Below are 24739 nucleotides of genomic sequence, written 5' to 3' on the forward strand. Positions count from 1 at the left end.
AAATTCTCATGCAGTGTAGGATCTAATAAAACTTGTACCATTAGTTAGCTTATTAAATAAGCTTCGTGTGGATACTTGAATCACTCCAATCAGACATCAGATTTGAAAATGGCACACGTTTGAAATTCATCTAAAAAAGCTGTTATTACTGTCATGACAGCATTGCTGTCATGGACACGTGTGCCACGGCGCACTGTACAGCAAGCAAACTTGACTTTCTATGCCACATGCCATGGCACATGGACCACGAGCCGTGATGCATGGACCGAAACACTCAAAAATAACATTTTTGGCCCTGTTTTAAAGTGGTTTGCTTCCCAAAACTTTTCCATGCTTCCAATACTAATATAAATCATTAGGTTTGAGCTCAAACTATCAATTTGAAGGGTTTTTATGGGATCCCAATTATTCCATAATTATTTTTAAAAGATTATTAGTTTTAACCCTTATATAGATAATGTGAGCTTAGGAGCAATCTTTGCTCCTAATCAACTTTATTGTGATTGTGTAGTGAATTTTGGTAATGTCAAGGTGGACATTATAGCACCTATAATGAAACCTAGTCAGTTAAGTTTCCTATTTGTAATGCAAGCAATAAAGTGCATTCAATAGGGTTGTCAGGCATATATGGTGTTATTTTCCATTCATGCTGCTTATGACGGAGGAATTGAGAGAATTGGAGTGGTGAATGAATTTCCCAAAGTATTTTCAAAGAAGTGTCTGGATTACCGCCTGAGCGAGAAGTTGAATTTTCTATTGACCTTGTACCTGGAATAGAACCCATATCAAAAGCTCCATGTCAGATGTCTCCATCAGAGTTGGCAGAGCTAAAGAAACAATTGGAGGAATTACTAGAAAAAAGGTTCATAAGACTGAGTGTGTCTTCATGAGGATCACCAGTGTTATTTGTAAAGAAAAAGCATAGTAGTATGAGACTTTGTATTGACTACAGACAACTGAATAAAGTGACAATCAAGAACAAGTATTCTTTGCCCAAGATTGATGATTTGTTAGATCAGTTGGTTGGAGCTACAGTATTCTCTAAGATTGACATGTGATCAAGCTACCATCAGTTGCGAGTCAGGGTCGATAATGTACCAAAGACTGCCTTTTACACTAGATATGGTCATTGTGAGTTTCTAGTGATGTCGTTTAGATTGATGAATGCTCCAGCAATGTTTATGGACTACATGAATAGAATCTTCCATCCTTATCTAGATAAGTTCATGGTAATATTCATTGATGATATTCTAATTTACTCAAGAGATGAGGAAGAGCATGCGAAGCATCTTAATACTATCCTGCAACTTTTAAAGGATAATAAGTTATATGCCAGAATCAGCAAATGTGAGTTTTGGCTAGGGGAAGTGAGATTCCTTAGTCATGTGGTGTCAACAGAAGGAATTTCCATAGATCTACACAAGGTGGATGTTGTGTTGAAATGGGAATCTCCTACCTCAGTGATAGACATTAAAAGTTTATTGGGATTGGCAGGCTACTATCGGTGATTCATTCAGGGATTTTCACAAATTGTGTCTCTTTTAATTAAGTTGACTCGAAAGGATCAGCTGTATGTGTGGATCGATAAGTGTGAGTCGGTATTTCAAGAGTTAAAGAAGAAACTGACGTCTGCTCTAGTACTCATTATTCTTAATCCTTGATTACCATATATGGTTTATATAGATGCATCATTGAAAGGTTTAGGGTGTGTTTTAATGCAAGATGAGCGAGTTGTTGCTTATGGCTCAAGATAATTGTGATCGCATGAAGAGAATTACTCGACTCATGATCTGGAGTTAGCAGCAGTGGTTTTTGCCTTGAAAATTTGGCTACACTATCTCTATGGGTTTATGTTTGAAGTATTTAGTGATCACAAAAGTTTGAAGTACTTAGTAAATCGGAAGGAATTGAACATGAGGCAATGCAGATGGATAGAATTTCTCAAGGATTGTAACTTAGAGATCAAGTATCATCCAGGTAAAGCCAATGTAGGGGCAGACGCGTTAACTAGGAAAATGATGCATGTTATTGATATGATGGTTCAAGAGCATCAATTACTTGAGATTTTCTTAGACACTCAAAGGAAAGCACCTCAAATGACATTGTACAATGTGCATTCTACGGTCATAACTAATGAATTTTGGAAAGAGTTACAAAGTACTCAGTTTGAGGATGAGTATCTACTCGGGATCCTTAAGGATATTGAGGAGAGGAAACCAACCGAATTTGGATTTAATGATGATGGATATGTGACTTATCGGGATCGAATTTGTGTGCTAAGTGATGAAGAAATAAGGAAGACGATCCTAAAGGAAGCACACTGTAGTGACTATACTATTTACCCTGGTGTCACCAAGACGTTTCAGGATATGAAGCAAATGTGGTGGTGGCCAGGAATGAAGAAAGACATGACAGAGTTTGTGACTAAGTGTCTAACATGCCAAAAGGTTAAGATTGAGCACCAAAAACTTAGTGGTGTGTTGCAACCACTGGAGATCCTAAGGTGGAAGTGGGATAGCATATCAATAGATTTTATTATTGGATTGCTTAAAACTCAAGTGGGCCATGACATAATATGGGTGATTGTGGATCGGTTAACATAGTCAGTGCATTTCTTGGCAATAAAGACTACTAATTCACTTAAGAAGTATGCCGAGATCTATGTAAATGAAATAGTGAGACTTCATGGGGTGCTAAAGGACATTGTCTCTGACTGTGATCTGAGGTTCACATTGAACTTCTGGAGAGTGTTGCAGAGAGCAATGGGCACTAAGTTGAAATTTAGCATGGCATATCATCCATAGACGGATGGCCAGACTGAGAGGACTATTTAAACGCTCGAGGATATGTTGCAAGCTTGTGCCTTAGAGTTGAGAGGTAGTTAGGATACACTTCTACCGTTAGCGAAATTTGCTTACAACAACAGTTTCCTTCTAGCATTGGAATGGCTTTGTATGAGGCATTACATGGAAGAAGATGTTGATCGCCTCTGTGTTGGACAGAATTCAATAAGAGAAGTTTGTTGGGTCCGAATTTAGCAGACCAAACCATCCAAAAGATCTAATTGATTAAGTAAAATTTATTGATAAACCAGAGTCGGCAAAAGAGCTAAACAGATTGGTGTAGAGATCATTGGAATTTCTAGTCAGCGATCATGTGTTTTTAAGGGTCACACCAATGACTGGTATTGGGAGATCGATATAGGCTAAGAAATTGACTCTCAAGTTTATTGGTCTCTTTGAGATTTTAGAGAAGTTGGGACCTGTTGCCTATCAGATTACCTTACCTTCGAGTTTATCAGGTGTTCATAATGTGTTCTATGTAAGTCAGGTTAAGAAATATCAACCCAATCCTTCTCATGTTATCGAGTTAAAAGAGGTGGAACTCCAGGAAAACTTGACCAATCAAGCTGAACTAGAGTGGATTGTAGATGTGAAAGACCAACAATTGAGAAATAAGACCATTCGATTGGTTAAGGTCTTTTAAAAGGGTATGACTCCCAGTGAAGCGACATAGGAGATCGAGGATAAAATGAGGCAACTATAACCCTAATTATGTACACAGGTATGTGTTTGAGTAAGATTCTGAAATTTGAAGGCAAAATTCCTAAAAGGTGGGAAGAATTGTAACATCTTAAGTTTCCTCATTTGTAATTATCAGTGTGTTCAAGGGTAATTTGGTCAATTTAGATAAATTATTGATTTAACGAGGGTTATAGAGACTAATATGGTTTTTGGATCCTTGGACAACCTTAAAAGAGAGCTAGATCGATATTCAAGCGGATCATGACATGGAAGGGAGTTTAAAATTTTGTGGGATTTTTCATGCCATGCGCCATGGCGGCCGTGTCAATGTGCCATGGTGCACGTACAGAATTAGCACTTATCAGTTGTTACAGTGCGTGGTTGTTATGCTGCGATGTATTAGGCCTTCAAGGGACTTATCCCTCTGTGCCACCCGTCGTGGTAGACAGAGCAGAATTTATAGAAGAATAGCATTATTAGCCTAGTTTTCACGTGGTTTGTTGCCCATGCTTTCATATTTTCTCTTAATTGATTTTTAACCATAGTTTAAGCTCAAACAATATTTTAGAAAAGGGCTTTCTTAAGATTTTAATGTTTTAAACTAATTATCTTTAAACCCTTGAGTTGTGGTAACTTCTTTAAAGGATTTTATTTAATCCTAGTTATCACAATGATGTGTGAGTATTGTCCTGGTAATGTCAAGGTGGACATTACATGGGGCTCATACTAGGGCAAGACCGGGGCAAGCATTCGCAAGGACTAAAAATAGGTTTACAACCTTCATATCGCTTGTGGCAAGTTTTGGCATGATCCATAGAACCTCCTAGTAAGTGTTGGAATCTCAATCAATGTTTTAGTAATTGTGAGCATCCACAAGCTGTATTGTCGTAAGTGGTGGCACCCTTGGGAAAGAACTTGGCAAGCATTGACATGGCTTGAAGATAGGTTAGCAACCTTCGTAATGCTTATGGCAAGTGTTGGCATGGTGTCTGGAAGCTCCCAGTAAGTGTTAGAATCTCAATCAATCTTTTGGTAGTGTTAGCTTCCACAAGCTGTCTTGTGGCAAGTGGTGGCACCCAAGAGTAAGAACTTAGCAAGCGTTGGCAAGGCATTAAAATAGGTTGGCAACCATTGTACTGCTTGGGGCAAGTGTTGGCAAGGTGTCTGGAAGCTCCTGAAAAGTGTTAGAATCTCAATCAATCTTTTGGTAAGTGTTAGGTTCCACAAGCTGTCTTATGGCAAGTGGTGGCACCCTAGGGCAAGAACTTGCCAAGCGTTGGCAAGATATTAAAATGGGCTAGTAACCTTCATATCGCTTGTAGCAAGTTTTGGCGTGGTCTATTGAAACTCTTAGTAATAGTTGGAATCCCCAACAATCTTTTAGTAAGTGTAAGCATCCACAAGCTTTCTTATGGCAACTGGGCCCACCTAAGAGCAAGACCATGGCTAGCATTGGCAAAGCTTGAAAATAGGTTGGCAACCTTCATATCACTTGTGGCAAGTGTTAGCAAGGTCCTTGGAATCTCTTTGTAGATGTTAGAATCTTAAGCAATCTTTTGGTAAGTGTGAGCCTCCACAAGTTATCTTATGGCAAGTGGTGGTACCTTATTGCAAGACTATGGTAAGCATTGGCAAGGATTGAAAATGGGTTGGCAACCTTCATATCGCTTGTGGCAAGTGTTGGCAGGGTCCGTGGAAGCTCTTGGTAGATGTTAGAATCATAAGCAATCTTTTGGTAAGTGTGAGCCTCCATAAGTTGTCTTACTGCAAGTGGTGGCTCCCTTTGACAAGGCCATGGCAAGCGTTGGTAAGGCTTGACAATGGGTTGGCAACCTTCATATCATTTGTGGCAAGTGTTGGTAAGGTGTCTGGAAGCTCTTAGTGAGTGTTAGAATCTCAATCATTCTTTTGGTAAGTGTGAGCTTCCACAAACTGTCTTGTAGCAAATGGTGCCACCCTAGGGTAGGACCTTAACCAGCAATGACAAGGCTAGAAAATGGGTTGGCAACCTTCATAATGCTTGTGGCAAATGTTGGCAAGGTGTCTATAAGCTCCTAGTAAGTGTTGGAATCTCAGTCAATCTTTTTGTAAGAGTGAGCTTCCATAAGTTATCTTATGGTAAGTGGTGGCACCTTAGGGTAAGAATTTGGCAAGCGTTGGCATGGCTTGAAAATGGGATGGCAACCTTTATACCACTTGTGGTAAGTGTTGGTAAGGTGTCTGGAAGCTCCTAGGGAGTGTTGGAATCTCAATCAATCTTTTCATAAGTGTGAGTATCCACAAACTATTTTGTGGCATGTTATGGCACCCTAGGGTAAGAACTTGACAAGCATTAGCATGGCTTGGAAATGGGTCAGGAACCTTCGCAATACTTGTGGTAAGTATTGGCAAGGTGCCTGTAAGCTCCTAGTAAGTGTTGGAATCTCAGTCAATCTTTTGGTAGAGTGAGCTTCCACAAGTTGTCTTGTGGCAAGTGGTGGCACCCAAGAATAAGAACTTGGCAAGCATTGGCAAGGCATTAAAATGGGTTTGCAACCATTGTAATACTTGGGGCAAGTGTTGGCAAGGTGTCTAGAAGCTCCTAGTGAGTATTGAAATCTCAATCAATCTTTTAGTAAGTATGAGCGTCCACAAGCTATCTTGTAGCATGTTGTGTCACCCTAGGGAAAGAACTTGGCAAGCATTGGCATGGCTTGAAAATGGGTCCAAAACCTTCACAATGCTTTCGGCAAGCTGACTAGAAGCTGCTAGTAAGAGTTAGAATCCCAAACAATCTTTTGGTGAGTATGAGCATACACAATTTGTCTTATAGCAAGTGGTGGCACCCTAGGGCAAGAACTTAGTAAGCGTTGGAAAGGCTTGAAAAAGAGTTGGCAACCTTCAAAATGCTTATGGAAAGTGTTGGCAAGGTGTTTGAAAGTTTGTGGTAAGAATTGGAATCTCAAGCAAACTTTTTATAAGCGTGAGCATCCACAAGCTGTCTTATGGAAAGTGGTGGCATCCTAGGGCAAGAACTTGGCAAGCATTGGCATGGCTTGAAAATGGGTTAGCAACCGTCATATCGCTTGTGGCAATTTTTGTTAATGCCCATGGAAGCTCCTAGTAAGTGTTGGAATCTCAATCAATCTTTTGACAAGTATTAGGTTCCACAAGCTGTCTTGTGGCAAGTGGTGGCACTCTAGGGCAAGAACTTAGCTAGCATTAGCAAGGCATTAAAATAGGTTGCAACCTTCACAATGCTTGTGTCAAGTGTTGGTGAGGTGTTTAGAAACACCTGATAAGTGTTAGAATCTCAATCAATCTTTTGGTCAGTGTTAGTTTCCACAAGCTGTCTTGTGGCAAGTGGTGGCATGCTAGGGTAAGAACTTGGCAAGCATTGGAAAGGAATTAAAATGGGTTGGCAACCTTTGTATTGCTTGTGGCAGGTTTTGGCATAGTCTATGGAAGCTTCTAGTAAGAGTTGGAATCTCTAGCAATGTTTTAGTAAGTGTGAGCATCCACAAGCTGTCTTATGGCAAGTGGGGCCCACCAAAGGTCAAGACTGTGGCTAGCATTGGCAAAGCTTGAAATTTTTTTTGCAACCTTTAGATTGCTTATGGAAAATGTTGGTAAGGTCCCTAGAAGCTCTTAGTAGATGTTGGAATCTCAAGGAATCTTTTGGTAACTGTGAGCATCCACAAGCTGTCTTGTCGCCAGTGGTGGCACCCTATGGCAAAATTATGGCAAGCTTTGGCATGGCTTGAAAATGGGTTGGTAACCTTCATGTCACTTGTGGCATGCTTTGGCAATGTCCCTAGAAGCTACTGGTAAGTGTTGGAAACTCAAGCAATCTTTTGGTGAGCGTTCTCTTCTACAAGCTGTCTTATTGCAAGTGGTGGCACCCTTAGGCAAGAACTTACCAAGCATTGGCAAGGCTTGAAAATAGGTTGGCAACCTTCATAATGCTTGTGGCAAGTGTTAGGCAAGGTGTTTGGATGCTCTTGGTAAGTGTTGGAATCTCAATCAACCTTTTGGTAAACATGAACATCTATAAGCTATTTTATAGAAATTGGTTCCACCCTAGGGCAAGAACTTGGCAAGGATTTGCAAGGCTTGAAAATGGGTTAGCAACCTTTGTAATGTATGTGGCAAGTATTGACAAGGTGTCTGGAAGCTCCTAGTAAGTGTTAGAATCACAATCAATCTTTTGGTAAGTATGACCATCTATAAGTTGTCTTGTGGCAAGTGGTGGCATCCTAGGGCAGGAACTTGGCAAGCATTGGCAAGTCTTAAAAATGGCTTAGCAATCTTCAGATCACTGGTGGCAAGTATTGGCAAGGTCCCTCAAAGCTCCTCATAAGTGTTGGAATTTTAAGGAATCTTTTGGTAAGTGTGAGCATCCACAGGCTGTCTTATTGCAAGTGGGTGCCACCATAGAGCAAGAGCATGGTAAGCATTGGCAACGCTTGAAAATGGGTTGGCAACCTTCATACTGCTTGTAGCAAGTGTTGGCAAGGTCCTTGAAAGCTCTTAATAGATGTTGGAATCTCAAGTAATCTTTTAGTAAGTATGAGTATCCACAAGTTATCGTGTCGCAAGTGGTGGCACCCTATGGCAAGATCGTGGCAAGCGTTGGCATGGCTTGAAAAGGGGTTTCCAACCTTCATATCACTTGTGGCATGCTTTGGCAAGGTCCCTGAAAGCTCCTGGTAAGTGTTGAAAACTCGAGCAATCTTTTAGTGAGTATTTTCTTCCACAAGCTATCTTGTGGCAAGTGGTGGCAACCTTGGGCAAGAACTTGGCAAGCATTGGCAAGGCTTGAAAATGGATTGGCAACCTGCACATCGCTTGTGGCAAGTTTTGGCAAGGTCCTTGGAAACTCCTGGTAAGTATTGGAATCTCAATCAATCTTTTGGTAATTGTGGGCATCCACAAGCTATCTTGTGACAAGTGGTGGCAACCTTGGGCAAGAACTTGGCAAGCATTGGCAAGGATTGAAAATAGGTTAGCAACCTTCATAATGCTTGTGGCAAGTGTTGGCAAGGTGTTTGGAAGCTCCTGGTAAGTATTAGAATCTCAATCAATCTTTTGGTAGTGTTAGCTTCCACAAGCTGTCTTGTGGTAAGTGGTGACGCCTTAAGGTAAGACCTTGGCAAGTAGTCACAAGGCTAGAAAATGGGATGACAATGTTCATAATGCTTGTGGCAAGTTTTTGAAAGCTATCTGTATTCTTCTCGTAAGTATTGGAATCTCAATCAATCTTTTGATAAGTGTGAGCATACACAAGCTGTCTTGTGGCAAGTGGTCGTAACCTAAGGTAAGAACTTGGCAAGCCTTGGTAGGACTTGAAAATGGGATTGCAACCTTCATAATGCTTGTGGCAAGTGTTGGCAAGGTTTCTGGAAGCTCTTGGTAAGTGTTAGAATCTCAACCAATCTTTTGGTAAGTGTGAGCATCCAGAAGTTGTCTTGTCACAAGTGGTGGTACCCTAGGGTAAGAACTTGGGAAGCATTGGTAAGGATTGAAAATGGGTTGGCAACCTTCATAATGCTTATGCCAAGTATTGGTAAGGTGTTTGGAAGGTCTTGGTAAGTATTAGAATCTAAATCAATCTTTTGTAAGTCTGAGCATCCAGAAGCTATCTTGTGGAAATGGGTGGCACCCTAGGGAAAGATTTTGGCAAGCATTGGTATGGCTTGAAAGTGAGTTAGAAACCTTCATAATGCTTGTGCCAAGTGTTGGCAATGTGTCTTGAAGCTCCTGGTAAGTGCTGCAATCTCAATTAATCTTTTGATAAGTGTGAGCATCCAAAAGTTGTCTTGTGGCAAGTGGTGGCACCCCAGGGTAAGAACTTTACAAGCATAGGCATGGCTTGAAAAAGGGTGAGCAACCGTTATATCGCTTGTGGCAAGATCCCTAGAAGCTCCTAGTAAGTGTTGGAATCTCAATCAATCTTTTGGTAAGTGTGAACATCTATAAGCTATCTTGTGGCAAGTGGTAGCACCCTAGGGCAAGAACTTGGCAAGGCTTGAAAATGAGTTGGCAACCTTCATAATGCTTGTCGCAGGTATTGCCAAGGTGTCTGGAAGCCCATTAAAAGTATTGGAATCTCAATCAATCTTTTGTTAAGTGTGAGCATCCACAAGCTGTCTTATGGCATGGGGGGCCACCCCAGAGTAAGATAGTGTCAAGTGTTGGCAAGGCTTGAAAATGGGTTGGCAACTTGCATATTGCTTGTGGCAGGTTTTGCTAAGGTCTTTAGAAGCTCTTGGTGAGTGCTAGAATCTCAAGCAATCTTTTTGTAAGCGTTAACTTCCACAAGTTGTCTTGTGGCAAGTGGCGGCAGCCCTAGGGAAAGATCATGGCAAGAATTGGCAAGGCTTGAAAATGAGTTGGCAACCTTCATATCACTTGTGCCAAGTTTTGGCAAGGTCCCTGGAGGCTCCTAGTAAGTATTGGAATCTCAAGAAATCTTTTGGTGAGTGTTAGCTTCCACAAGCTGTCTTGTGGCAAGTGGTGGCACCCTAGGGCAAGATCTTGGGAAGCATTGGCAAGCTTAGCAAATGGGTTGGCAACCTTCATAATGCTTGTGGCAAGTATTTGCACGGTGTCTGGATGCTCCTAGTAAGTGTTGAAATCTCAATCAATCTTTTGGTAAGTGTTAGCTTCTATAAGCTGTCTTATGGTAGGTGGTGGCAACTTAGGGCAATGGCAAACATTGACAAGGCTTGAAAATAGGTTAGCAACCTTTGTATCGCTTGTGGCAAGTTTTGGCAAGGTCCCTGAAAGCTCTTAGTAAGTGTTGGAATCTCAAGTAATCATTTGGTCAGTGTTAGCTTCCACAGGCTGTCTTGCAGCAAATTATGGTACCTTAGGGCAAGACAATGCCAAGCATTGGCAAGGCTTGACAATGTGTTGGCAACCTTCATATAGCTTATGGCACGTTTTGGCAAGATCCCTAGAAGCTCCGGGTAAGTATAGGAATCTCAAGCAATCTTTTAGTAAGTGTGACCCTCCACAAGCCATCATATGGCACGTGAAAGCTACCTAAAGGAAAAGGTTGTGGCAAGTATTGGCAAGCTGTCTGGAAGTGCCTCGAAAGTGTTGGAATCTCAATTAATCTTTTGGTAAGTGTTAGCTTCCACAAGCTGTCTTGTGGCAAATAGTGCTACCCTAGGGCAAGACCTTGGCAAGCATTGGTAAGGCATAAAAATGGGTTGGCAACCTTGATATCACTTGTGGCAAGTTTTGGCATGGTCTATGGAAGCTCCTTGTAAGAGTTGGAACCTCGAGCAATCTTTTAATAAGCGTAAGCATCCACAAGCTGTCTTGTGGCAAGTGGGGGCCACCCTAGGGTAAGAGCGTGGAAAGAATTAGTAAGGCTAAAAAATGGGTTGGCAACCTTTATATCGCTTGTGGCAAGTTTTGGTAAGGTACCTGGAAGCTCTTGGCAAGTGTTGGAATCTCAAACAATCTTTTCGTAAGTGTTACCATAAGCTTTCTTGTGGCAAGTGGTGGCACCTTAGGGCCTACCTTAGCAAGTGTTGGCAAGGCAAAAAAATTGGTTGGCAACCTTCATAACACTTTTGGCAAGTGTTGGCAAGGTGTCTGGAAGCTCCTAGTAAGTGTTGGAATCTAAAGCAATCTTTTACTAAGTGTTCACGTCTACAAGCTGTCTTGTGGCAAGTGGGGCCACCCTAAGGTAAGGCCGTAGCAAGCGTTGACAAGGCATGAAAATGGGTTGGCAACTATCATATTGCTTGTGGCAACTATTAGCAAGGTGTCTAGAAGCTCTTGGTAAGAGTTGAAATCTCAAACAATCTTTCGGTAAGCGTGAGTATCCACAAGCTATCTTATGGCAAGTGATGGCACGCTAGCGCAAGAACTTGGCAAGCTTTGGCAAGGCATGAAAATTAGTTGGCAACCTTCATAATGCTTGTGGCAAGTATTGGCAAGGTGCCTGGAAGCTCTTGGTAAGAGTTGGAATCTCAAGCAATCTTTTTATAACTGTTAGCCTCCACAAGCTGTCATGTGAAAAGTGGCACCCTAGGGCAAGAACTTGGAAAGCATTGGCAAGGCTTGAAAATGGGTTTGGCAACCTTCTTAATGCTTTTGGCAACTGTTGGCAAGGTGTCTGGAAGCTCTAGGTAAGAGTTGGAATCTCAAGCAATCTTTTGGTAAGCATGAGCACCCACAAGCTGTCTTGTGGCAAGTAGGGGCCGCCTTAGGGTAAGACTGTGGAAAGCATTAGTAAGGCTTGAAAATAGGTAGGCAACCTTTATATCACTTGTGGCAAGTTTTGGCAAGGTCCCTAAAAGCTCCTGATAAGTGTTGGAATCTTAAGTAATCTTTTAGTAAGTATTAGCCTCCACGAGTTGTCTTGTGGCAAGTAGTAACACCCCAAGGTAAGAACTTGGCAAGCATTGGGAAGGCTTGAAAATGGGTTTGGCAACATTCATAATGCTTATGGAAATAGTTGGCAAGGTGTCTAGAAGGTCCTAGTAAGAGTTGGAATCTCAAGCAATCTTTTAGTAAGTGTGAGCATCCACAAGCTGTCCTGTGGCAAGTTGGGGCTACCTTAGGGTAAGACCTTGGCAAGCATTGGCAAGGGTTGAAAATGGGTTGGCAACCTTCATATCGCTTGTGACATGCTTTGGCAAGGTCCCTGGAAGCTTCTTGTAACTATTGAAATCTTAAGTAATCTTTTGTTTAGTGTTAGCCTTCATATGTTGTCTTATAGCAAGAGGTGGCACCTTAGGGTAGGACCTTGGTAAGCCTTGGCAAGGCTAGAAAATGGGCTGGCAACCTTCATAATGCTTGTGGCAAGCATTGGTAAGGTGTCCATAAGCTCCTGGCAAGTATTAGAATCTCAATGAATCTTTTAGTCAGTGTTAGAGTCACAAGCAATCTTTTGGTAAGCGTGAGCATCGACAGGCTGTCTTATTGCAAGCGGGGGCCACCCAAGGGTAACACTATGGCAAGCGTTAGCAAGGCTTGAAAATAGGTTGGCAACCCTCATATTGCTTGTGGCATGTTTTGACAAGGTGCCTAGAAACTCCTAAGAAGAGTTGGAACCACAAGCAACCTTTGGTAAGCGTGATCATCTACAAGCTAGCTTGTGGCAAGTAGGGACTACCTAAGGGTAAGACCATTGCAAGCTTTGGCAAGGCTTGAAAATAGGTTGGCCACCTTTATATTTATTGTGGCAAATTTTGACAATGTCCCTGGATTTTTTTGGTAAGTGTTGGAATCTCAAGCAATCTTTTGGTAAGTGTGAGCATCCACAAGCTGTCTTGTGGCAAGTAGGGGCCACCCTAAGCTAAGACCTTGGCAAATATTGGCAATACTTGAAAATAGGTTGGCAACCTTCATATCACTTGTGGCAAGTATTGGCAAGGTGTCTCGAAGCTCCTGGTAAGAGTTGGAATCTCAAACAATCTTTTAGTAAGCTTGAGCATCCACAAGCTGTCTTGTGGCAAGTGGGGGCCACCTGGGGTAAGACTGTGGCAAGCATTGGCAATACTTGAAAATGGGTTGGCAACCTTCATATTACTTGTGCATGTTTTGGTAAGGTCCCTGGAATCTCTTAGTAACTATTGGAATCTCAAGCAATCATTTGGTCAATGTTAGCCTCCACAAGCTGTATTGTGGTAAGAGGCAGCACCTTAGTGCAGGACCTTAGCAAGAGTTGGCAAGGCTAGACAATGGGTTGGAAACCTTTATAATACTTGTGGAAAGTGTTGGCAAGGTGTCTATAAGCTCTATGTAAGTGTTAGAGTCACAAGCAATCTTTTGGTAAGCGTGAGCATTGACAGGTTGTCTTGTGGCAAGTAGGGGCTACCCAAGGGTAACACTGTGGCAAGCATTGGCAAGGCTTGAAAATGGGTTGGCAACCTTCATATCACTTGTGGCATGTTTCAACAAGGTGTCTAGATGCTCCTGGTAAGAGTTGGAATCACAAGCAACCTTTTAGTAAGTGTGAGCATCTAGAAGCTATCTTGGGGCAAGTAGGGACCACCTAAGAGTAAGACTATGGCTAGCTTTGGCAAGGCTTGAAAATGGTTGGCAACCTTCACATTGGTTATGGCAAGTTTTGGTAATGTCCCCAAAAGCTCTTGGTAAGAGTTGGAATCTCAAGCAATTTTTTGGTAACAATGAGCATCCATAAGTTGTCTTGTGGCAAGTTAGGGCTATCCCAGGGTAAGACTGTGTCAAGCCTTGGTAAGGGTTAAAAATGGGTTGGCAACCTTCTTATTTCTTGTGGTAAGTTTTGGCAACGTACTTAGAAGCTTCTGGTAAGTTTTGGAATCTAAAGCTATCTTTTGGTAAGCGTGAGCATCCACAAGCTATTTTCTAGCAAGAGGTGGCACCTAGGGCAGCACCTTGACAAGTGTTGGCAAGGCTAGAAAATGGGTTGGCAACCTTCATAATTCTTGTTCCAACAGTTGCCAAGGAGTCAGTAAGTTCCTAGTAAGTGTTGGAATCTCAAGCAAACTTTTGGTATGTGTGAGCATCCATAAGCTATTTTGTGGCAAGTGATGGTACCCTAGGGCAAGAGCTTTACAAGCATTGGCAAGGCATGAAAATGGGTTGGCAACCTTCATAATGCTTGTGGCAAGTGTTAGTAAGGTGTCTGGAAGCTCCTGGTAAGAGTTGGAATCTTAAGCAATCTTTTAGTCAGTGTGAGTATCTATAAGCTATCTTATGGCAAGTGGGGCCCACCCTAGGTAAGACCATAGTAAGTGTTAGTAAGGCTTGAAAATAGGTTGGCAACCTTCATATCACTTATGGAAACTTTTGGCAGGGTCCTTGGAAGCTCCTAGTAAGTGTTGGAATCTCAGGCAATCTTTTCGTAAGTGTTAGCCTTCACAGGCTGTCTTGTGGCAAGTGGTGGCACGCTAAGGCAAGAACTTGGCAAGAATTAGCAAGGCTTGAAAATAGGTTTGGCAACCTTCATAATGCTTGTGGTAAGTTTTAGCAAGGTATTTGGAAACACCTGGTAAGTGTTGGAATCTCAAGCGATCTCTTGGTAAGCGTGATCATCCATTAGCTGTCTTATGGCAAGTGGGGGCCATCCTAGGGTAAGACTGTGGCAAGCATTGTCAAGGCTTGAAAATGGGTTGGCAACCTTTGTATCACTTGTGGCATGTTTTAGTAAGGTGTATGGAAGCTCTTGGTAAGAGTTGGAATCTCAAGCAATCTTTTAGTAACAGTGAGCGTCCACAAGCTATCTTATGACAACTGCAGGCCACCCTATGGTAAGACCATGGTAAGCCTTGGTAAGGCTTGAAAATGGGTTGGCAGCCTTTTTATCACTTGTGGTAAATTTTGGCAACGTACCTGAAAGCTCCTGGTTAGTATTGGGATCTGAAGCAACCTTTTAGTAAGTATGAGTACCCACAAGCTGTCTTATCACAAGAGGTGGCACCTTAGGGCAGGACCTTTGCAAATGTTGGTAAAGCTAAAAAATAGGTTGGCAACCTTTATAATTCTTGTGGCAAGTGTTGGCAAGCTGTCTATAAGCTCCTGGTAAGTATTGGAATCACAAGCAATCTTTTGGTAAGTGTTAGCCTCCATGAGCTCTCGTGTGGTAAGTGGTGGAAACCTAGTGCTAGAACTTGGAAAGCATTGGCAAGGCCTGAAAATGGGTTTGGCAGCCTTCAAAACTGAAAGATCTTGGTAAGAGTTAGAGTCTCGAGTAATCTTTTGGTAAGTATGAGCATTCACAAGTTGTCTTATGGCAAGTAGGGGCCACCCTAGGGTAAGACCGTGGCAAGCATTGGTAGGGCATTAAAATAGGTTAGCAACCTTCATATCACTTATGGTAATTGTTCGCAAGGTGTCTGGAAGCTCCTAGTAAGAGCTGGAATCTCAAGCAATCTTTTAGGAAGTGTGACCATCCCCAAGCTATCTTGTGGCAAATGGGGGCAACCCTAGGGTAAGACCGTGGCAAGTATTAGCAAGATTTGAAAATGGTTTGGTAACCTTCATATCGCTTGTGGCATGTATTAGCAAGGTGCCTGGAAGCTCTTGGAAGTGTTGGAATCTCAAGCAATGTTCTGGTCAGTGTTAGCCTCCACATGTTGTCTTGTGGCAAGAGGTGGTATCATAGGGTAGGACCTTAGCAAGCATTAGCAAGGCTAGAAAATGGGTTGGCAACCTTCATAATGCTTGTGGCAAGTGTTGGCAATATATCTGTAAGCTCCTGGTAAGTGTTGGAATCTCAACGAATCTATTGGAAATTGTGACCAACCACAAGTTGTCTTATGGCAAATAGTAGAACCCTAGGGCAAGAGCTTGGCAAGTGTTGGTAAGGCTTGAAAATGTGTTGGCAACCTTCATATCAGTTTTGGCAAGTTTTAGCCACATCTTAGAGGCTCTTGATAAGTGTTGGAATCTCAAGCAATTTTTAGTAAGTGTTAGCCTCCACAAGCTGTTTTGTGGCAAGTGGTGGCACCTTAGGACAAGAACATGGCAAGAGTTGGCAAGGCATGAAAATGGGTTGGTAACCTTCGTACTGCTTGAGGCAAGTGTTAGTAAGGTGTCTAGAAGTTCCTAGTAAGAGTTAGAATCTCAAGCAATCTTTTATCAAGCGTGAGCATCCACAAGCTATCTTGTGGCAAGTACGGGCCATCCTAGGGTAAGACTATAGCAAGCATTGGCAAGGCATGAAAATGGGTTGGTAACCAACATTTCACTTATGGCAGGTGTTGGCAAGGTGTTTACAAGCTGTCTTGTGGCAAGTGGGGGCCACCCAAGGGTAAGATCACGGCAAGCATTAATAAGGCTTGAAAATGAGTTGGCAACCTTTATATCGCTTGTGGCATGTTTTAGCAAGGTCCCTATAAGTTCCTGGTAAGTGTTGGAATCTCAAGCAATTTTTTAGTAAGTGTGAGCTTCCATGAGCTTTCTTGTGGCAAGTGGTGGCACCCTAGGGCAAGAACATGGCTAGCATTAGCAAGGCTTATAATGTTTGGAAGCTCCTGGTCAGAGTTGGAATCTCAAGCAATCTTTTGGTAAGCGTAAGCATCCACAAGCTATCTTATGGCAACTAGGGGCGACCCAAGGGTAAGATCGTGGCAAGCATTGGAAAGGCTTGAAAATGGGTTGGTAACCTTTATATTGCTTGTGGCAAGTATTGGCAAGGTGTCTGAAGCTCCTAGTAAGAGTTGGAATCTCAAGCATTTAGTAAGCGTGAGCATCTACAAGTTGTCTCATGGCAAGTGGGGACCACTGTAAGGTAAGACTGTGGCAAGTAGGGACCACCATAAGGTAAGACGGTGGCAAGCATTAGCAAGGCTTTAAAATGGGTTTGCAACCTTCATATCTCTTATGGCACATTTTGGTAAGGTCCCTGGAAAGTAAGTGTTGGAATCTCAAGCAATATTTTGGTAAGTGTTAACCTCCACAAGTTGTCATGTGGCAAGTAGTAGCACCCAAGGGCAAGAACTTGGCAACTATTAGCAAGGCTCAAAAATGGGTTTGGGAACCTTCATAATGCTTGTGGCAATTTTGGCAAGGTGTCTAGAAGATCTTGGTAAGAGTTGGAATCTCAAGCAATCTTTCGGTAAGCGTGAGCATCCACAAGCTATCTTGTGACAAGTAGGGGCCACCTTAGGGTAAGACCATGGCAAGCATTAGCAAGGCATGAAAATGGGTTGGCAACCTTTATATCACTTATAGCAAGGGTTAGCAAGGTGTCTGGAAGCTCCATGTAAGAGTTGGAATCTTAAGCAATCTTTTGGGAAGCATGACCACCCACAAGTTGTCTTGTGGCAACTGGGGGCCACCCTAGGGTAAGACAGTGGCAAGCATTGGCAATGCTTGAAAATAGGTTGGCAACCTTCATATCGCTTGTGGCAAGTGTTGGCAAGGTGTCTGAAACTCCTAGTAAGAGTTGAAATCTCAATCATTTAATAAGCGTGAGCATCCACAAGCTGTCTCATGGCAAGTGGGGGCCACCCTAGGGTAAGATTATGGCAAGTGTTGGCAAGGCATCAAAATGGGCTGGTAACCTTCATATCGCTTGTGGCATGTTTTGGTAAGGTCCTTGGAAGCTCGTGGTAAGTGTTAGCTTCTTAAGGAATCTTTTGGTCATAGCCTCCAACAGCTGTCTTGTGGCAAGAGGTGGTACCCTAGGCAGGACCTTAGCAAGTGTTGTAATGCTAGAAAATGGGTTGGCAACCTTCATAATGCTTGTGGCAAGTGTTGTAAGTTGTCTGTAAGCTCCTGGTAAGTGTTGAAATCTCACTAAATCTTTTGGTAAATGCGATCATCCACAAGCTGCTTTGTGGCAAGTGGTGGCACCTTAGGGCAAGACATTGGCAAGTGTTAGTGAGGCTAGAAAATGGGTTGGCAACCTTCGTATTGCTTATGGCAAGTGTTGGCAAGGTGTCTATAAGCTCTTAGTAAGTGCTAGAATCTCAAGTTATCTTTTGGTAAGTGTGAACATCCACAAGCTTTCTTATGGCAAGTGGTGGAACCCAAGGGCAAGATTGTGGCAGTTATCGATAAGGTGTAGTGGAAGATTAAAATTTTAAAGTCCCTATCCTGATATGGATCGAACGAACTCATTAAAGTCAAGGTGGATAAAAGAGTTACCTTTTAATTATTTAAACTTAGTGCACGTTCTCTGGAGGAGCTAATTGTGAGACTATCCCACAACTCCTCAAATGATCAATAAATTCTTGGCTCAAATATTCACCTCCTCGATCAGATCGAAGAGTTTTAATAGTCTTGCCAAGTTGGTTTTGTACTATATTTTGGAATATTTTAAACATTTCAAAAGATCTAGATTTTTGTTTCATTAGGTAGATATATCCATATCTATTGTAGTCATCAATAAAGGTAATGAAGTATAGATAAGCCCTTCTAGTAGCTATACTCATTGGTCTACATATATCTATATGTAAGAGTCCCAGTAAGTCATTAGCCCTCTTACTATGCCTAGTAAAAGGTGCTTTTGTCATCTTTCTTAATAAACAAGATTCACAAGTGTTATAAGATTCAAAATCAAATGAGTTGAGAAGTCTATCTTGATGGAGCTTAGAAATGTCTTTCTCATTTATATGACCGAGACGACAATGCCATAGGTAGGTTGAATTCAAATTGTTCGATTTGATCCTTTTGGTAGTTATGTTATAGATGTTTTTATTATTAAGATGTTATAGATTTAAACGATAATGACCAAAATGCAAATCCCTATTAGTATAAAAAATGTCATTTGATAAATAAAACATTTACCATTTTTAGTAATGGAAGTAAAACCTTCCTTATCTAAATAAGAAAGAGAAACAATGTTGCTACTCAAAGAAGGAACATAATAGCAATTGTTCAAAACTAATGAAAGCCCACTGGGCAAAAGTAATTCATAAGTGGCTACGACTAAAACAGTAACTCTTGCTCTATTTCTAACTCGTAGGTCTACTTCGCCCTTCATCAACTTTCTACTGTCTCTGAGACCCTGCATATTTATACAAATGTGAGAAGCACATACAGTATCTAATACCCATGCAGAAGAAGTAGAAAGGTAGATGTATTTAACATAAATACCTAAAGGAGTAGCCCCACTATCCTTCTTATTTTTCAAATCTTCTAGGTAAAGCTTGTAGTTCCTTTTCCAATGACCCAGTTTATTGCAAAAGAAGCAAACTCCTTCCTTTGGAGGCTTGGTTTTGGGATTGTTTAACTCTTTGGTCTTACCATATAAGCTTTTACCCTTTCCCTCACCCTTACCTTTGCCTTTCTTTTTCATACCCTTTCCTTTGTGAACTATCAAAATAGTGTTGGGTTTTTTCTTAATGTTTCGCTCAGCAGTTTTAAGCATCCCATGTAGTTTAAAAATAGATTTCTCCATGTCATTCATGTTATAGTTCATAACAAACTGGTCATAACTTTTCAAGAGTGAGTTCAAGATCAAATCAATAGCTAACTCCTAGCTTAGGGGAACAAATTTGAGCCTCTCAAGGTAATCAATATAGATCTTTATCTTTAAAACATGAGTTCTATCTGATACACCCTCAGCCATCTTGCAGGAGTATAAAGCTTTTGTGGTCTCATACCTCTCTTGCCTTGCCTGCTGCTAGAACATTTCCTTAAGATGTACAATCATCTCATAAGCCTCCATGTGTTCCAAATCTTTTTGAAGTTCTAGAACCATGATAGCTAGTATTAGGCATCTTACATCCACTGAGTCATTGGCATGCATTGTGTGAGAAGTTGCTGTCTCCACAAGAATGGGTTCATCCAGAACATAAGCCTTTCTTTCTTGCTTGAGAACAATTCTCAAGTTCCAGAACCAGTTAAGAAAGTTCATCCCATTGAGTTTGTCTTTCTTAAGGGCTGATCGCAATAATAGTGTAGCAGTGTTACTAGTTAATATGATTTTACAATAAAATACACAAAGTTAATTTTATATCTCCCACTAAAACTAACAACCCTTAAATTTGATTAGTAGGCTAAGACCTATATTTCATTTAAATTTAAGATTGCTTTAGCTGGACGCTTAAAATTTAGTTATTTACATAGGCAACTCATTTACCAATTACATCACATGTAACTCTTAGATCTTTATGAGATTCAACCATCATATAATCCGACATGTTCAAACCTATCTAATTCCTTGAGATCTAAAACAATTTTGATAATCTCAATTAAGTCAGACAACAATGAATCTTTGTGAGTAGCACCATCACTCACGCTTGTCTCACCAAGATAACCCAAATGTATCTACTTTGGTGGATCTTACATTTGAGTGATTTAGATTTTGACAAGTATTCATTAATTGATGGCACTATGACTTAATATTTTAATTAAAGGGTTTGATTTATTAATTTGATAATCATGTAAAGTTAAAGCAATTGTATCTCATACAAAACCATACATATTATGTTCTAATCAAAAGCATAACTAAACGTGATACAATATGGCTCACCTAAACTATGTCCTTCCTAAGCTAATAAGAGGATCTCTCTAAGAAAATGAATTACATCAAGAAACCTCATTTTTTTTACATATGAGGGGATTGAGATGAGAAGAGAATATACATTTAGAATTTATAAAGAAAGGCAAGACATGCAAACCGTATTGAAAATTTACAACCCTTGTAAAACTAGAGCCATATATGTCACCACACCCAAACAACTTCAAGGCAAAGAAAACACAGCAAATAAACAAATCATATATAATGAAAGGCTGTAAATTGTGAATTAGGTTGTGCTACGTAGAGTTAGCCATGACGGTCTCGAACATCATATGGACGAACATGAGTCATATTGAGAATGCACATCACATAGCTAAATATTAATCATATTAATTTATTTAAATTCATATAAATTTGAATATATATAAAACAAGTTTATATATATATATATATGTTTCAAAAATATCACATGAAAAACATATACATATTTTGAAAATATCACATATAAATTTTGAAAATTTTAAAGCAACATTCATCTAAAGAAGTTCATCACAAGAAGATTTAAGAACGTAATCAACCAAAACCTAACTTAAATAAAAATTCAACTTGGCTTGGGTATGACTGTTGGATAGAGAGGCACAGCGAAGGATTAAAATTTTAAAGTCCCTATCCTGATATGGACCGAACGAACTCATTTAAGTCAAGGTGGATAAAAGAGTTACCTTTTAATTCTTCAAACTTGGTGCATGTTCTCTTCAATAGTTTGTATCTCAGGAGCTGACAATGTAGATCTGCTCCCTCTACCTGTATCCACACGAACAGCTCTCTAACTCAAACAACGTGTCTGTACTCCTAGCATCCATTCTTCTTTGAACATTAGTTTTCTTTCTATAAAGTGTTTCATGGCTCTCAAAGTGTTTTTGTCGTAAGAACTTTTCTAACTCTCTCCTCCTTCATAAAGGATGTCCTTATCTATATATAATATATGGATTAGGGTTTTTGCCTGTCACTCAAAGGCTTACAAAAAATTTAATTAAATTTATCTCATAAATTTAATCCATAATATCATATATAATTCAAATTTATCTTATAAATTAAAATTATAAAAATGACATGACATTCTCTCGTATCATGTTAGTTATGAAATTTAATCTATCATATAAAATTAAATTTAAAACTAACATAACATAACATAACATAATAATATATATAATATATATATCATACATACATATTATATTATATATATACGAATATATATATACATATATATTTTGAAAATATATATATTTTGAATTTTATAGTTCATATAAATATATATATATTTATATTAATATTTATTAAATAAATATTTAAATATATATATATATATATATATTCATTCACCTTATATTATATTTATTAAATCTAAATATATTCCAGATTCAATAAACTTGGACATTATAGCTCAAGTTAGGTTATTCTTGTGTGTGACCTTATAAGCTCATATGTAGTTGGTAGTAGCCTAATTATGCTATTTGCCCATAAGTCACAAATGGCCTCTAGCAAGATATTGCAACTACCAAATTCATATAGGAATTAATGATTCGATGTAACTTATTACATAACCATATCACATCCATTTTGTCATATGATATTTTGGTCAAGTATGAGATATAGAATTGTCATTCTCCTTTACCTGACTATTACTTTCTCGATCTCTCAGTGGACTGACCGTAGCAATAAAAAACCCTTTCCATTGCAACATGGCCATACATTTTCTCAATTTTACTCATCGAGGAGCCCAGTAATATTTCTCACTTAATGTGAGGGATGAATTCCATTTTGACCACTCATATTCCTGAGCATGAATATCACTAAACTTAATATAGCTTTTATGATCACCCGATCAAAGGTGACTTTTAACTAGGTCAAAGTTCAGTGGTCATTATATAGGAATCCATGATGATCTCAAGTTGAAGGGCTTAGTGATATGGTTACATGTGATATAAGCTTATGATTTGTACCATATAGCTTTCTCATAATGGTTCGGTCTACCACCTTGTACTCTTTCAAGACTATGACTTTGGGTTATATCTCTACAATTAATCAAAGTCATACTAGTCTTGTTTCATCTATTATCCCTTATATATGACCGATCGGGGACATTTAGGACAATCACTATAGTTTGTCCAAGGATACAGTTATCATAATGAACATATAATTGATATGATAATGAAAGAGAAATTCATTAAATAAGAATACGTATAGTACAATGATTGGCCCTAGGGCACACTTTCCAACAATGCATGTGTTGAAAATAATGTGCCTTATATGGATGAGATTCAAAATATTTATTGTGTTATTGTTGATAATGCATCTACACTTAGTTGTAGTGATCAAAATGTGCTTAAGAAAGGTTGTTTCACTTCTTTAAAGAGCCATGAAGGCTAAGGCACCTACTCCTACCTCTTTGGATATTGATGTTCAAAAGGAGCCTATAGTAAGAGAGGGAAATTCTACACCTTTAGACATTGAGCTTGAGGCTAATCATGGAGTTAAGCATGATAAAAATGTGGTAGAACATGAGATTGAGTTATTTAGTGATAAACTTGCTTTGTTTAGTATTGACCTATTTCTTTTTATCCTTATAACTCCTTATTTTTATGAAGATAGTCATAGATGTAAATATTGTGTGGATCTTGAAGAATTTTTGAATGAACTTGACACACCTTCTCATGCCTTACTTAGTGATAATAAAATGTCAACTATACTTGAAATTTCTAAGCATGAGGAAGGTTTGGTTTCTTGTGTTGATGTGGGTACCATTGTTGAGACCGAATGCTTGGAGAGTCACTACTACTCGAGCTTGATGTTTATTTCATTCCCAAGCTATTAGAAAGTGATTCTACTCTTGATGAAATACAAGATATGACCTACATTAGCACAGTGGTTGAAAACAAAGAGAGGACCAAGGAGCTACTTACAATTTGTATTGAAGAAAGTTTTGATCAAAGTGTTCCTAAGGGTGGCAAGCAAGAAGGAAGTGCAAAAGAAATTGTGCCACTTCTAGTAGAAGGCAACATGCTTGCTTATACGATTTCCAAGGAGATCATATCATGTGACGTTGCACTAGATAAGGGAGACATTTATCTTCTTAAATCTTTTGATAACATCCTCCTTGACTCCATTGATTTTATTAGTTATCTCCCCTATCTTGACAAATCTCCTTTTCATTCCCTTGCATATAACTCCATTTCATATTTTTTTATGATCATGATGCATGTGATGCTTCCTTATTTGAAAAAAAAATTAATGGTTGCATTTTATATGATTTAAAGGGACAATCCACATCTTAAATCTTGGAGCCATTACAAATTGATCCTGAGCCTCTACCCAAGATGCTTGGAAAGAAGAGCACGATGACTAGCTTTATGCTACTCCTCAAAGATGAGAACTTCAACTTTAACAGCTTGTAGAGATTTAAACTAAGGTTTATCTCTCTAACCTTAAGCTTTTACCTTGTTTTATTTGACATATTTGATGATTGGGTATAGTTTAAATATGGGGGAGATGACCCTAGTAGAAAAAAATTAGAGTGTATTTGCTTTGTTTGTTCGTTGTTTTAGATGCTATTGAGAAAAAAAAATTTTGCACCACACTTTGTTATGCATGCATCCATATTGATTTTACCTTATCCTATCATTAGTCTATGCATACATTGAGTACATTGCATTATTTAAGTATGGGGGACAGACATAACATTTTTTTTTGTTTTGGTTTTAAAAAATTTAAAAAATTTCTTTGTTCTATTTTGTTTGAGGTTACTTAATACCTAGCTCTTTGAATGAAAATTTTGATGCTTGAGATGTGGTAATTGTAACATCTTGAATTTTTTAATCCCGTGATTAGTTGTTAATCAAGGGTAAAGTGGTAATTAGTGTGAGATTAGAGATTTAGATGATTACTTAATAGTTTGACTCATCAGGATATTGTATGAATAGATATGGGTGGAAGGACTGCATATTGGGTCGAAGCAAGTACATTTTTCTCACAGTGCCACATGCCACGGCTTGTGCTGCATGCACCATGGCTTATGGACCAGAAAGTGACTTCTTAATCTATGAAATTTCAAAAATTTTATAAGGGAGAAATCGGTAACATATGAAAGGAGAAGAGGAGAAGGGCTAGTGTGATAGGGTAAGAGATTTCAGAGCGATAGAAGGTGGTTTTGATTAGTAACTTAATAAGTAAACTATGTATAACTCTTACTTTTCATTCTACCTAAATTTCTCTTAATATGAGTTATAGAGAAATTGAATTGGTGAAGTTTTAG

This window comes from Prosopis cineraria, unplaced genomic scaffold, assembly GCF_029017545.1.
Source record: "Prosopis cineraria cultivar Desert tree isolate PC_DT_omini unplaced genomic scaffold, ASM2901754v1 PC9, whole genome shotgun sequence".
Lineage (NCBI taxonomy): Eukaryota > Viridiplantae > Streptophyta > Magnoliopsida > Fabales > Fabaceae > Prosopis > Prosopis cineraria.